This window comes from Antennarius striatus, chromosome 16, assembly GCF_040054535.1.
Source record: "Antennarius striatus isolate MH-2024 chromosome 16, ASM4005453v1, whole genome shotgun sequence".
Taxonomy (NCBI): domain Eukaryota; kingdom Metazoa; phylum Chordata; class Actinopteri; order Lophiiformes; family Antennariidae; genus Antennarius; species Antennarius striatus.
Window position 1 is genome coordinate 15886303 of NC_090791.1, and position 14358 is coordinate 15900660.

Here is a 14358-nt window from a genome sequence, read left to right on the forward strand (position 1 = left end):
AGGGGGAAAGGAAGAAGACAAGAGGATGCTGGGGGGAGAATACATCACATACAGAAAGAGAAAAAGAGAAAAGCAGGGAAACCACAAAGGCAGAGCGGATGGATGGAAAATGATTTAGTGAAAAGAGAGTGAGAAGCACTGAAGGAGAGAAGAGAGATGGAAAGAAAGACATGGAGGGAAGTGAAGGAAGGACTATTTGGACATGACAAGAAGTAGATGAGGAAATTATGAAAAAAAAGATGGAATGGTCCGTTTTATGTGTTTTACTAGATAATGTTAGCTGGACCATGCTAGCATTAGCCACTGACTGGATAGGAATCAGGATTCATTGCTTTTTGATTTGATTCATTTCAGGCAAAGGAGAGGACATAAAGTTCAAACGAACATTTGCTTTTGATATGCTGCATCAGATTGTTGGTTCAAGCTAATTTGCATCTGTTGTCCCACAGAAACTCTTAACAAAATAAACAAAAACACAAAAAGACACAAACAGTGCAGAAAGAATCTTAAGCAATTATACAAAATGTCACCAAAATTACAAGGTGGCCAAAAGCAGCATCTGAGATCACATTGAATAGGATTTAGGAGTCACATCTCTCATCCATACCAAATACTATACTTTGAATGACATGTGTCTCCACTGAAGGTTAATAAAGTTCCCTCTGATGGCTTTTACTACTTTTATTTATGCCAATTCTGGCTGTAGTTTCATCATTTTGTTCATTTTATCTAAGTGTAGCTTATTTTTTTCAAAGAAATGCTGGTTTTACATCCCATTTTTGAGCTGATCTGCTCTTTTATGTCTGCTAATTACTTTTGTTACTTGTAGTCCTTTTAGCCAGACATGAATCAGAAGGTGGGTTTTTTGATCTCTGGTTCTGGCTTCCTGTCTAGTTATGCTCCATCAGCTTCATGTATTAAAATGCACATTATGAGGGAACACATTAAATTCAGACATAAAATCTCACAATAAGCAACAGAGGAAGTAGGAAGGGGAAGAAACCCCCACACACTCCTACATCATCCTTAGTCCGTCCTTTTCAACAAGAGCAAAAATAACTCTGCTATGTTTGTGTACAAGATCAACTTTTCCTTCATCCCTCCAATTCCAAAAATATCATTTCCCAACAGTGTTTAGACCGAGGGCGGGAAGTCACTCGTGTCTCTCTGTGATTAGACCCCTCCGAGGCTCCACTGCAACAAGATAATAACTGGGTGTGATCGTAATGCTTGTGTGTGTGTGTGTGTGTGTGTGTGTGTGTGTGTGTGTGTGTGTGTGTGTGTGTGTGTGTGTGTGTGTGTGTTTGTGTGCGCGCGTGCGTGTAAATATTTCAGTCCCCTGCTGTCAGACCCTGTGGCAGAGTAGATTACATTAGTGCTGACAGGAGAGAAAACCAACTGTAGAGATGGAGTTATCCTCCCAGGACCTTCAGCTGCAGAACCAAGGGTAATAAAAGTCCCTATGCTAAACAGTATTGTGAGAAGATAAGAAATAGAAATAAAGGGTTGTTTCTCAAAATGTTAGCATTTCTGAGTGACACTTTCACTTTGATCCTTTTGATGGTACTTGGTGGAATATGACAAGAAGAACAAATTATGAGTCAGGATTCTTTTTTTGCCTTTCAGCCCATGCAGTGAGACAGGAGACATGATCAGTGAGATGTTGGTTCTTTGTTAGTGGATTGGTCAGTTGATTGGTTGGTCGAATCGTTCATTGTTTCGTCAATATCCCAGCAAACCCTGCCAACCTTCTAAATCTGCCACCATAGCATGTTTTTTGAACATACAGCACATAAGAAACATTTTTGTCCAACGTGGTTAAGCAGACCTTCAAAATTAGGTTATAATCAAGTCAAATGAACATTTATTAACTTCATAATTGATTAATTTCATTATGTTAACAAATAATACACAAAATTATTCCGCAGTTTGGAGTTTGCATTTCTTATGGGTAATCAATCAATTCATTTGTGTTGCTGTTGTGTGTGCAATTCACAGAATGCTTGAATGTGTGAAATTAAATGTGCAGACTGTACCTAAAAAGAAAACAACAACAAGCAATCCAGTTTGGGTGAAAACAACCAGCGAAACGGAGCTTACCATAATGCATCAGTTATCAGAGTGTCACACAAAAATGTGTCTGGGTGTGTGTGAGTTTTTGTGCTTATTTATGTAACATGCTCCCAGTGGAACAATGAAAATTGAAAAAGATGGATATTTACTTTTTGTTGAAACACAGTTTTTGTTGTGATTTACTTTTACCATTAGTGAAGGTGTTTAAACAAACTAAGCAGAGTTCCGTGGAAACAGAGGAGCTATTAGTGTATTCTGAGTTTGTCAGCTTTGCCACAACCAGACAGGATGTTGTAAACAGAATCTGTGTCACCAGGACAGACTTTCTAAAAGTCTGAAGTCCTTTGGAATGATCCCTGTTATGGTCAGCACTTTGCTACCCCAGCTTGTTACTTACTGACTTTGCCCACTAATGTGTGTCTCATATCCAGTTTGTTAAACCCTCCCATCACTGCCTAGCATGTGTTTAACACAGGAAGAAAAACATCACCATGTTAAACTAGTCAGAAGCAGAGTAGGGTGAGTCATGGTGTCCCCATAGTAGGACCTGTGAATTTGCACAAGGTATGTGTTGTCAGACTGAACTGTAGTTTTTTTGTCTGTGATACCAGTGGTGTGAACAGAGACATGCAGGACATACACAGACAGATGGTGGATAAAGTCTTTAAGGTCTTTGTGTCGACTGAACTCAGGAGACTAAATACTAAGCAGTACTGGACACATTATGAGTAATACACACACGCACACACACACATACCGAGGTCACGTCCTTTATTTTATAGGTGACTCATTAATGCAATAGACGTCTCTTTATGTCACCCCCCTTGTCTCGTCTCACACCCTTGTTGCCACCCTCACACCTTCTGTTCATCCTGTTTATTCTACGCTATGCTGGCATGACCTCTTACCTGTACCACACAACCACACATAGACAAACACCCTGACTGACCATCTGAGCCTCATCATTCTGTCCTTTCCTCTCAGAGTTCCCCTTGGGTTTGTGTTCCCGTATGCCATCCACATCCACGTCTTCTCCTCCTGTGTGCTGGTTGCACTAAATGCTCTCAGGTTTAGCGCAGAGGATCATCTTCATCTTCTTGAACATCACCATTGCCACCATTGCCACCATTGCCAACGACCGTTAACAGTTGACCAATATACAGGCTTTGCGTTTCAAGTCTTTGTATTCTGTATGTACCACGTACGTATGTGACATACAAAAAAGAAATTTGGTTAGGTGAATAAATTTATCCAGACCAATATGACACAAGATACTTGCTTCTGTGTACATCTGGAACCAGATCCAGAAATCAACAGCTCAGGCAGAGAAAAATGACAGCCTCTATTAAGATGAAATATAAAGTTTTAAAAAGAAAAATGCAAATTATAGACTGTAAAAAACACGTGCACATGCATACATGTACAATGCATTTACTCCTACACACGCACACGCACACGCACACGCACACGCACACACACACACACGCACACACACACACACACACACACACACACAACACACAAATCATGTCCATGTCTTCTCAGAGGCCACGATGCTGATGTTTTCTAATGGAGTTCTGACATTGATGCTTACTGTGTGCTGTGTGCTTGTGATTCAATAAAACAAACAACACTCAGTCAGTTCAGTTCAGATGGCCTAATGGCAGAGACACCAATGTTTAAATTCCATAAACAAGTGCTAAAACTTAGAGAAAAGAACTGAAAAGGCTAGCAACCATATGACAGTGAGGCAGTGACTGGAAGTTTGTTTTTATGGTGATGCTCTTACATAGCAATATAAAGCAATAAATCCCTGGTGTGAGAAGTCTTTTCAAACAGCGGTAAACCATTCATTTCATTTGTGTGTCTGGATGAGATGAAAAAGCATGTGATAAAATGTCTGTGTGTGTGAGGTTGTGCTGCCACAGATATGGGATGAAATAAAATAAATCAGGAAACCGAAATCAACAGCCACCAGGGGAAGGATCACCACATAAACACTGAGGATTTAAGTTTAGCTGGAGGGCCAGTGTTTGCCAGCCCCAACAGCATAAACACAGTCACTCAGTCAGCAGTGCTATAAGTTATAACCCAAACAATAGGAACACAAAACACACGTCAGAAAATACATTTGCAGATGCTGCCACACGCTTCCTCCAACATGTTTGTCATTGTCCACGTGTTAGCTGAAAGGAAATTGCTTTGCTTCATTTTGTGTGTGTGTGTGTGTGTGTGTGTGTGTGTGTGTGTGTTTGTGTGTAGTTCTACATGTGAGTAAATTCCTGTGTTTGCCTGTCTAAAATAACATGAAATAGAAGTCAAAACAAAAAACAAAAAAGTCACATGGGCAAACATTCCAAGTAGCACAGTCTCATGATGGCCCTAAACTAAGACCTGTGCCTTGAAGACTGTGCTCTATTCTTTCTTATTCTTTCAAAATAGTTTTTCTTCAATAATTGCTGAATAGCTATCTGTGTCTCATCATTGAATTAATATGAAAAATAAAAATTCCACGAATTTTAGCAAAGAACATCCTGTCGTTAGGATCTAGACCAAAAGTTATTTGTTACCGACTGTCAAACCAACCAAACAGAAAACAGGAATAGAAAAGGTGAAAATTTGATTTATTTTGATATTTTTAGAGTGGGTATCTTAATTGTTTTAGGAAGAAAAATAACTAGTAGCTTTTATAAATTAAAGACAGATTTGTTCCTTTGATACCTTACTCCCTTTCTTTCCATTTCTTCCTCTAATATGGTTGATGTCAAGCAATTGATAGAAAGGATTGATGTTTAATGAAAGGATTGATGGTTAAATGAATGGATTGATGGTTAGGTAAAAGTTAAGCTGTATAGTTTACTTGTCGTTATCATTGATCCTTAGTCTAACGCATGCCTCACTGCACCATTTAATGTCTCTTTCATTTCCTCTTTATCCAGCTTTGCATCTGTCTCTGTTGTCATTCACTCTAATGTCATCATTGAAATCACTCTCTCAGTGGGAAAGCTGCTATACGTGGTTTTCTTTTCTTGTTCCAGTCAGTACACAAGTTGCAGTGTTTTTGATCAGTTGGAGGATTTTTATAGATTTATTAGTGCATCCCAAAAATAACGAGTTACCAGTGTTCTCATTTGCGTGCGTCCTGTGTCTTTGAGGCACACTTTTTGACAGGGACGCAAGATCACAAGACAACATGCGTCACTGGGATGCAAGTTTTAAATACTTACAATAAAAAAATCAAAGCTACCTTTTATGTGATATAATATTGAGAAAAAGTGCACTTCCATTCAACAAAAATATTCACAATTCATCCATTTCTCCACTTAAATTTCAAACTCAGAAATCTCCATTATGTTTTGATTTTGTGCGAGTTTCTTGTCACGAGACTCATCTGTTTGATTCCGGCACGGTGGCGCAGTGGGTAGTGCTGTTGCCGCAAAGCAAGGCGGTTCCAGGTTTGCGTCCTGCTCTGTGTGGAGATTGCATGTTATGCCCATGTCTGCATGGCTTCTCTCCGGGTTCTCTGGCTTCCACCCACCTCCAAAAACATGTGCTTCAGGTTAATTGGCTGTTCCAAATTTTTTTGTTTGTTTGTCTCTTTGTGGCTCAAAGGACAGATCCTGATCAAAGATTACTCCTGGGATTTGTTTTACACTATAACTATAGGCTAAAGTGATCCATTTTTTTGGTGTTGCCAAATTTCTACAATCTTCCATTATAATCAAAGGAATCCCTGAAAGGTTGTCCTTAATGGAGTAATGTCCAGATGATAATGAGGAAACAAAAGCCTGTAAATTGTTCCCAGCACAGAGGCACCACTTTGCTTTAAAACACTTGTCTTTGCATTTGGAGCTACTTTGATTTCTTTCGTGGTTTTCTCCGAGTTGTTTGACTTTGATATGTGAAAGAGTAACAAGCCAGGTTCATACTGGGAGGAAGAAAGAGAGACATCAGAATCAATGCATCACAGACTACAGAAAGAGAGCAAGGGGATGTAGGAAGGAAAGTGATGAGATCAGATAGTGAGATCTTCTCACGGGACAGTGACCCAGTTTACTATTTCCATCCATGCATCTATTCATCGATCTGACAGTAATGACATCAATGACTGCAAGAAAGGAAATAGAAAAAGTGGAAGTCATTGCAGTGAGACAATAGACTCACTCGTACTTTACTGAATCGGTCTTAATGAAATGTAAATGTGTTATAGCTTTGTGTTACATTTTGGGTTTGTCAGCCTTTAATGATAAGATATTTGAGGAGTTAAAAAATTACATTACTGAACAAAACCAGCAAATACATTTACCTCTACTCAGAAATTGTATAGCACCGGATATAATTGTTTTTGAGACATGATAAGATAAAGAATTGTAGGCTTTAGGCCCAGCATGTAAGTGAATGCATGAATGAACCCTGACAGGTTTCTGTGACAACAAATTCATGTTTGAGATGTTTTGTTTAAAAGGTTTTTACAATCACATGCATGAAATATGGAAAATGTTTTTAAAAAAATGCTTGATCATAAATGTTTTTTTGTTTTATTCACCTGCAACTAAACATTAGCTAAGAGTAGCTGAAGTTTAAGCTGAAGCATTGTGGGAGAACGCTTGCTAAAGGACTGAAAGATGACTATGGTTATTGACTGTCTGCTAACAAGATGAAGTAGGGTATAGCCTGTGAAACAGTGCATTAGAATTTAGTGGTGGATTATGGGAACTGACCCGTCTTCCTCTTTGCAGGTAAAATGGGAAGTTTCATGAAGTGGATTTACATGTGCTGGAAATTATGGCCATATTTGACCCAATGCAAGTGAGTAATCCTGCAGAATTGGTTTCAGTTTGCGACACAACATATGGCGACCCCCGGGTTTGATCAGCTTCTCCCTGTTAGTCTGTATGTGACGGAGGAATGACAAGCCATAGCCCAGATCTCCACATTAAGCTTTTCATACCTTAAGGCAGGGGTGTCAAAGTCAAATACAAGGAGGGACCAAAAAAAAAAATTGCTAAGGGGAACACTGGTTCAATATTTATTAAAACGAATTGAAATGAACCTATTGAACCAAAGAGCTAACACAGCGTATATCATTTAATGATTAAATGAATATAGCAATATTTTGTTATGGCTCTGTCAGTAACCTCAAGGAGAAAATTTTTTAACCTGCAAACAGCAAAAAAATAAATGCCCTTCAAAAACAAAACGTGTTCCTTAATATCAAGATGAATGCATAAATACAATTACATAAAAATAAAAATAAAATGTATTACTGTGTTGCTCTGATCCTACCAATCACTGCTTTCAAATAGTAAAATAAAAATAAATAAATGAATAAATCAAATCAGTTGGATCGTTTCTCCTGGCTCTTATCTGCAAAAGTCCATTTAACTGAAATAAATATGACATAAAATTAAAAAAATCTATGGCAAACAGACAAAACGATACTTCCTTCAAAAAGACATCACGTCTTGTAGAAACAAAAGTAACCATTCAATTGAATTTAAAACTGAAAATACGTTACTGCTCTGTGATGCTCACTTTTCTGCAGGCTGACCCTGATATTTGATGGTGTCTCATCTTTGGTAGAAGTTCATCAATGTTCAGGGTCAGGCTCTGAGCTGAGGAAATCCCCAGGATGGAGTGAAGGTGTTTATCTGAAATGGCTCCTGTGTGATGTTTTGTTCAGCTTCATCAGAGAGAACAGTCGTTCACACAGGTATGTGCTGCCAAACGTAGAGACTGTCCGAGCAGATTGGATGCACAGCTGGGGCATTGGGTCGGGGATGAAATGTGCAAAGTCCACAGAAGACACACAGGTTTACCTTTTACCACTCTGAACATACACTCTCCCACCTGGCTTGAAACCCCCTGCTCTCAGCGTCCACCTTCCTTTTAAGAGTAGACTAAAAACCCTCTTTGATAAAGCTTACAATTGAAGTACACACCCCACTAGATATGCTGCTATAGGCCTAGGCTGCTGAGGGTATTTTTCTCCATCTATCCCGTTAAAGGGAGATACTCTGGAGCTTCTGTCACTTCTTTCTTTATCTTTCTATGCTCCTAGAATGTATTACTACTGTCAAATCACACTCTTTGCCTGCACAATACTGCCGCTGTCTTTGTGCCACTGTTTCACAGGTGGAGAACGCGGATGGAAGACAGGATATCCAAAGGCATAGAAATCCTGCCCCCAGCGACAGCGCACTATGGACATTATACTCAAACTGGCCTATCTGCCACTCTCTCTCTCTCTGTCTTTTCCTTGACCTATCTCTGTCCCCAGTGTATTTCTCTTTCCCAACCAACAGGTCAAGGCGGATGACTGCCCTCCACAGCCTGGGTCCTGCCCGTAGTTTCTTCCTCAATGAGGGAGTTTTTCCCCACAACCGTCGCTTATGTTTGCTCTGGAGGGCATTGTTGGCATTCTATCTGTAAAGTGCTTTGAAATGTCTTCAGATGTGATTAAGTGCTATATAAATAAAACTTGATTGATTGATTTTAGCCTTTTTTGAGGAGAGGAGTAACTAAATTCAACCTTTGCTCTGACTGCTGATAAACAATGAAGCCAAAGCCCACTTGATGCCGTGCTGTGACTTCCACTATCGTTGCATTGTGGGGAATGTAGTGTTGGTGCACGCAAAACACCAGTGGGCGGATGTGGCCTGGGAGCTGGTTCTAATAGTTATTAAAAATCATCCAGGGGGCCATAAATAATCCGCCACGAGTAATGACTTCGACATACAATATGTGCCTTAAGGAGTTTGAGCATACAGTAAAGGCATTAGGTCTGCAGTCTTAGATACTGGGACCAGAAAGGGTGGATGCCTAAAATTTAAACCTTGGACTGTCAAACAAAAAAGACTGTTTAACCTCCTCTAGACAGTGCCTCCATTTATCTAAAACCAAGACCACAGCCAGTAACCCAGCATCAGGCAATGGGAGAAAAATTGCAGGGATGCAATTTCCCTCTCAGACGGTTCTTAGGAGGAACTCCGCCTCAGAGTCAGAGCCATTGACCTCAACCACAAACTACAGGAAAGGATCAGGGTAAGAGGGTTTGTGGTGGCAAACAGTTGCTGGAGAGCACTGAATGCTGTTTCTGCCTTAGCTGCCTAAGGGGTGGAGGGTTTTAATTAGCTTGGGGATACAAACTGGCAATAATATCATATAAAATTGGCCAATTCAACAAAAGGCTCTAGCTGCTTCTTGTTGATGGTTTTACTCACACCTTCTGAATGATGAAACCAAGTTACGTGGAAGTCACATTTTTTTTATCCTTGACAAAAAGAACATATATTTTCTTGGAAGAAACAGACCTGCAGCAACATCAAATTGCTGAGGAAACCATCATAACTCCATCTGAACAAGTCAGATTTTCTAAAAAATTTGATAAATCTTCAAAACTTACCAACAGGCCACCATATACAGTCAGTGGTACCTCTACTTAAAAAATAAATTGGTTCCGGAAGAAATTACGTAAGAAGAAAATTTCGTAAGTAGAGACGCGTTTTCCATGCAAATGCCCTAATCTGTTCAAAGCCCCCAAAAATTCCGACATATTTTATAAAGCATAAAAATGCATCAAAACATGTATAAAATACATGTTACAATTAGATTATTACAAAATAAATGAGAGCTGTGCATAAATTAAAAAACAAAGAATAAAAATGGTCATTTACCTTTTAACTGCTGTCCCCATTGTTTTTTTGTCCTCTTTGGTTCATGCGCTCCTGCCTCACCATGCAGAACAACAGAGTGGATTCCAGTCCTCCTTCTGAACTTCTCCAACCACCCATGTAATGCCTTAAACTCCTTAAACTTCCTTTTGTTTCAATAACGTGGTGATTGTAGATGCATTTCGGTCATATTCTTTGCCTGATCAACCAAACGCATCCCTTTCTCATGCTTTTCTATGATCTCTTGCTTTGTTTGTATGGACGAAAATACTCTCTTTTCTTCTTTTCTCCATCACTTTCTTGGGGTCCATAGTGAATACTCAAAAAGTTATTATATTTGCGCAAAACTATCAGAACACCTCCTGGGTCAAGAATTTCGTAAGTATAAAATTTCGTAAGTAGAGACATTCTTGAGTAGAGGTACCACTATACTCTGCAGGTACTCCACATGCACAATATGACACATTTTGCACTTAATAGTTTAACTTTTGCAAGGGAGGTCTTGTGTGTGCAAAATTATGTGATTCGAAGAAGAATTACTTGGGTGAAGTTTAATATTTTCTCAACTTTTTTTTCAGTACCTCATTAGAGAAAATAATGATTTCTCACAGGGGGAGATTTTCATACTTATTTTCCTGCAAGAATATCTTGCTTTTTATGTTCATGCTTCGATAATAATACATCATCCATCATGTTAAGACTCAAGAGAAAATGAGAATAAAGAATAATGTGAGATCTAATCCCGTGGGTAACAACATTTATGCAAATGTTTTCTAATTAGTGTATTCTGCCACCACTGAGGCGCAGGCCCTCCTGCAGATAATAGAAAATTTGACATTACCTGATACTAAAGGTGACTCCAGACAATAAAAATTGTCATATTACATGTGTCGTGTAGTGATGTTATTAGAGGGACTGCAGGGAATGAAAACAGAAAGAGTAATAGCCTTCACAAAAAGCCAGACAATAACACCACAGTGATTAATAAGTATAAAACCTCTCTACAACCAGTCTAATGTTTAATAAGTAGTCTGATGCTCAGACTGTAAATAGAAGTAGAAATATATTCTTCATGATATACTTAAAATAAAGGCATTGGTGTTGTATTTAATGCTGAACAGAGTTGATTAACAATTCCATTTGGGTGACAGCAAAGCTAGTGACGAGTCATTCACCGAAAAAGGGAAGGATTTTAATCACCATGCCATTGAAATGCAACCCAACAGAATTCTCAAAGAGCAAACAGTGGCGAGGAAAAACGCCCTTTTAACCGGCAAAAACCATGAGCAGACTCCTGGAGCATGGCTAATGCCATGCCGCTATTTGTTTTGAATAATTATTGTTAGTAACCTTTGCTAACTTTCGGAAACACCCGCTGTACAGTCTATGAGCTGACCGTAACAGCATAATTTTTGTAGTAAAAATACGAAACTTGTAATGGATATAATGAATTAGATATTCATACCTTTTCAATTTTAAAATCTAGCCACATGTGTCTGCTTGGACAAAATCTGACCCTTAGATGTTGTACCCTTAAACAGGGGAAATGATAGTGAGAGAACTGAGGAAAACCACACGCAGCTCTGTCCTTCACTTATTATATTGAACCATTTTTCACATCATACTAAATTTACTCATATTTAACAAAAACAATAATACATTCAATAATCCAGTGTCAGTAACACAGATATCATTAGAAATATACTTTTGTTTTAAACTAAATTATTTCATGGCCAGCATATTATGAAATATGTTTTTAGCTTACCAAATTTCTTGTAATGACACATGAATTGCAAAATTAGCATTTTATCCTCAATGTAGAAGTGCTAGCTAGCAAACCTGGAAAGGCAAACAGTCCAATATGGTGGCACCACGATGCCACCTCTAGCTTAAAACTTAACACATGAAACTCTTTAACCAATAAAACTAAAGGAAATATGTCCTTTCTACCAACTAAAATCACACTAACACAAAAAAACCAAACCCACACGCAGCTCTGTCGTTCACTAATTCTATAGAACGAGGCAGCAGAGCATGTCTCCCCCTATCAGAGCCCTGAGGCATTACCAACAGATCACTGAACAATCGATCTAACTAGACACAGCTCTGAGGCATCACCAGTATATTACCGAATAATCGATCTCCTCATGTGAAAAAAAACCAACATTAACAGTATTAACAACGTTAACAAGGAATGATGGCATTGCCCTTGTATATTAAATTAACTATGGGGTGAGTGATTCACACAAAAACTTTGAATATAATTTAAGTATACTATGTACCTATGATACTTGTATTGAATCAAGTTTTTGTTGCACTAGAATCTAGACTTTAAGACAAGTAACACTTGCAGCATTTTTACCCAGCTGAATAAATAACGACATGCTTGGTAACGTCTTTTGGTAATATCAGTGGGCTGGTGTACTTCAGTGTTGTGAGATCAAATATAGACTGTTTGGTGCACATGGGCATCAAAAGTGACAGTAACCACGAAGGGCACCAAACACCTCTGTGAGTTTTAAAGAGAGAACATTAAAGGGAGTCTGCCTCCCAGCTGTACTTGTCAATGGAGCTACTGTGAATTTAAATGAACTAATTATTATTAACAACACTTACAGTATGTAGTCATAGCCCAAGGGGTTCCTAAAGTTTGGCAGCTTGAGATCCACATGGTATAAATTGAAGTCTTGGCTTTTGGCCCAGGCATGAATGGAGTTTTCGCTATGTAGGATTCATTGTGTTTTTCACACTTTGGTATAACTTCATTTTTATTCAAGGTTGCCTACCTAATTAAACTTTTTGAGACTCTTGATCCACCTGCTTGTCTGTCGTGCTTTTGGGTTCACCACCAGTGTTGTTTGAGCCGTGACATTTTACAAACAAACACCCCAAACACCAAAGTCATGCCTTTGTCCTTGATTAATTTTATTAAAGCTGTGAACAAATTCATTGACTTTTTTTGAATCTGGAATAAACTCACTTACTGACCATCAATATGGTAACAGCATAGAAAATCTCGTACCACACATAAGGCTGGTGATCTATTTATTTTTTTAAAAATATATTACATGTGATGAAAGGGTCTAACATGTGCATGCAGGTAATGAAGAGAGAGAGCAGGTTAGCTACAGCCAAGCATCACATCAGATGTTTTGACCCTCTCACAATGACAATGTTGTGTGTGACTGAAAAATTATGCTAATGCTTTAGCTACATGCAACCATATTTTTACACAATTCTGCCATGGTATCCACACATGGACCAGACTGGATTCCCAAAGAAATGCAAGAACATGTACAGATAACAATGCATGGTCACTGAGGATAAAAATGACAAATGCTTTGCAGACTGACTTCTGTGCTCTGGAAAACTTGGCGCCAAGAAGAAAACTCTAAAAGAACCCTGATACTATGTCAAAAACTCCTCACTGAAGGATCTTTTTTGGCAGATTATCAGTTCAGATCAGCCCTGAATTCAAAACACACCATCTATGTAGAGACATGCTGATAAAATTCTATCATATGGCCAGCAATAGTTGTGATGCTGTATTTATTGTTTTGCTGCCATGGTGAACTGTGGTTTCTCAAAGAACCACTTGAACCGCTCTTAAAAGTAGCCACAAAAACATGGCTTTTCATGCAATGATTAAGCCAGATGAGCAAAAGTGCTTACCATCATCACTTTGTTACTCTGCCTGCGGCATATATCCACCCATCCTTGAAAATAAGCTGCTTTGGATCTGGGCACAAATTCCCTGAAGAGTTTTACCACAGCTTTGAACGTGGACAGTGTTCAGAGCAGAGGTTCACTTATGAAACGGATTTAGATCTCGAGAAACCAATCTTGATTTCTTTCATGTGGCCTTTTTCCACAGTCACACAAACATGGCTATACAGATGCTCAAAATCTTTCCTGTGTGCATTTTTGCTCATGTATTGAATATCTACACAGGGATGGATGAGTGATTCCCAAATTGTGGTAAGACGGTAGAGGTAAATGTGTTCATGAGTGGGTTACTTCACAGATGTAACATAGCTGCTCTGCATGATTCAGGCCTGTATAGAGACTCTGGATGCATTTGAGGTTCCATGACTGATAGACTGACAAAGAGATGGAAAGTTTTAATGCTTTACAGACAAAGAAAAAACTATTGTGTTTTGTTAGACCGAACTCATGGCACTTTGTCAGCATAGCTCTTGTTTTTGAAACTGTTTGCATGTGTGCAAACAGTTTCAAAAACCTTGAACCTTCAGTGTGAAAACAATCACTGAAGGTTCAAGTGTTGAAGAAAAAGAGGAAAAGAGAGGGGGGGGGGAAAGAAAGAGGTATTGGTGTAATAAATTAAAGCACAGAAGTGCTGTTTTTCATTACATTTAAATGTTGTCAGGAAACTCAAAGGTGTTCTTCCACTTCATATATTTACATGGCTTCAACAGTCTCTCCATCCTATCCTTTAAATCAGTCAAAAGATGGTGATGGGGGGCGAAGAGAGGGACAAAATGATGGAGGAGAGGCAAGAGAATGGAAGACCCGCAATGCAGAAAAAGTGACTGCAGACGAGATGATTGCAGTCACTCGTCTTCAAGATAATGGATAGATGGATTCTAGGCAG

General features: G+C 38.8%; 1 long non-coding RNA gene across 1 annotated transcript; it reads left to right on the plus strand.

The window, feature by feature from the left end:
- The first annotated feature begins 1371 nt into the window (after positions 1–1371).
- LOC137610074 (uncharacterized) lies at positions 1372–8531 on the plus strand. The gene is made up of 3 exons (XR_011038407.1): positions 1372–1447; positions 6813–6882; positions 7657–8531. It is a non-coding gene; the product is annotated as an uncharacterized lncRNA (long non-coding RNA).
- The last annotated feature ends 5827 nt before the right edge of the window (positions 8532–14358 follow it).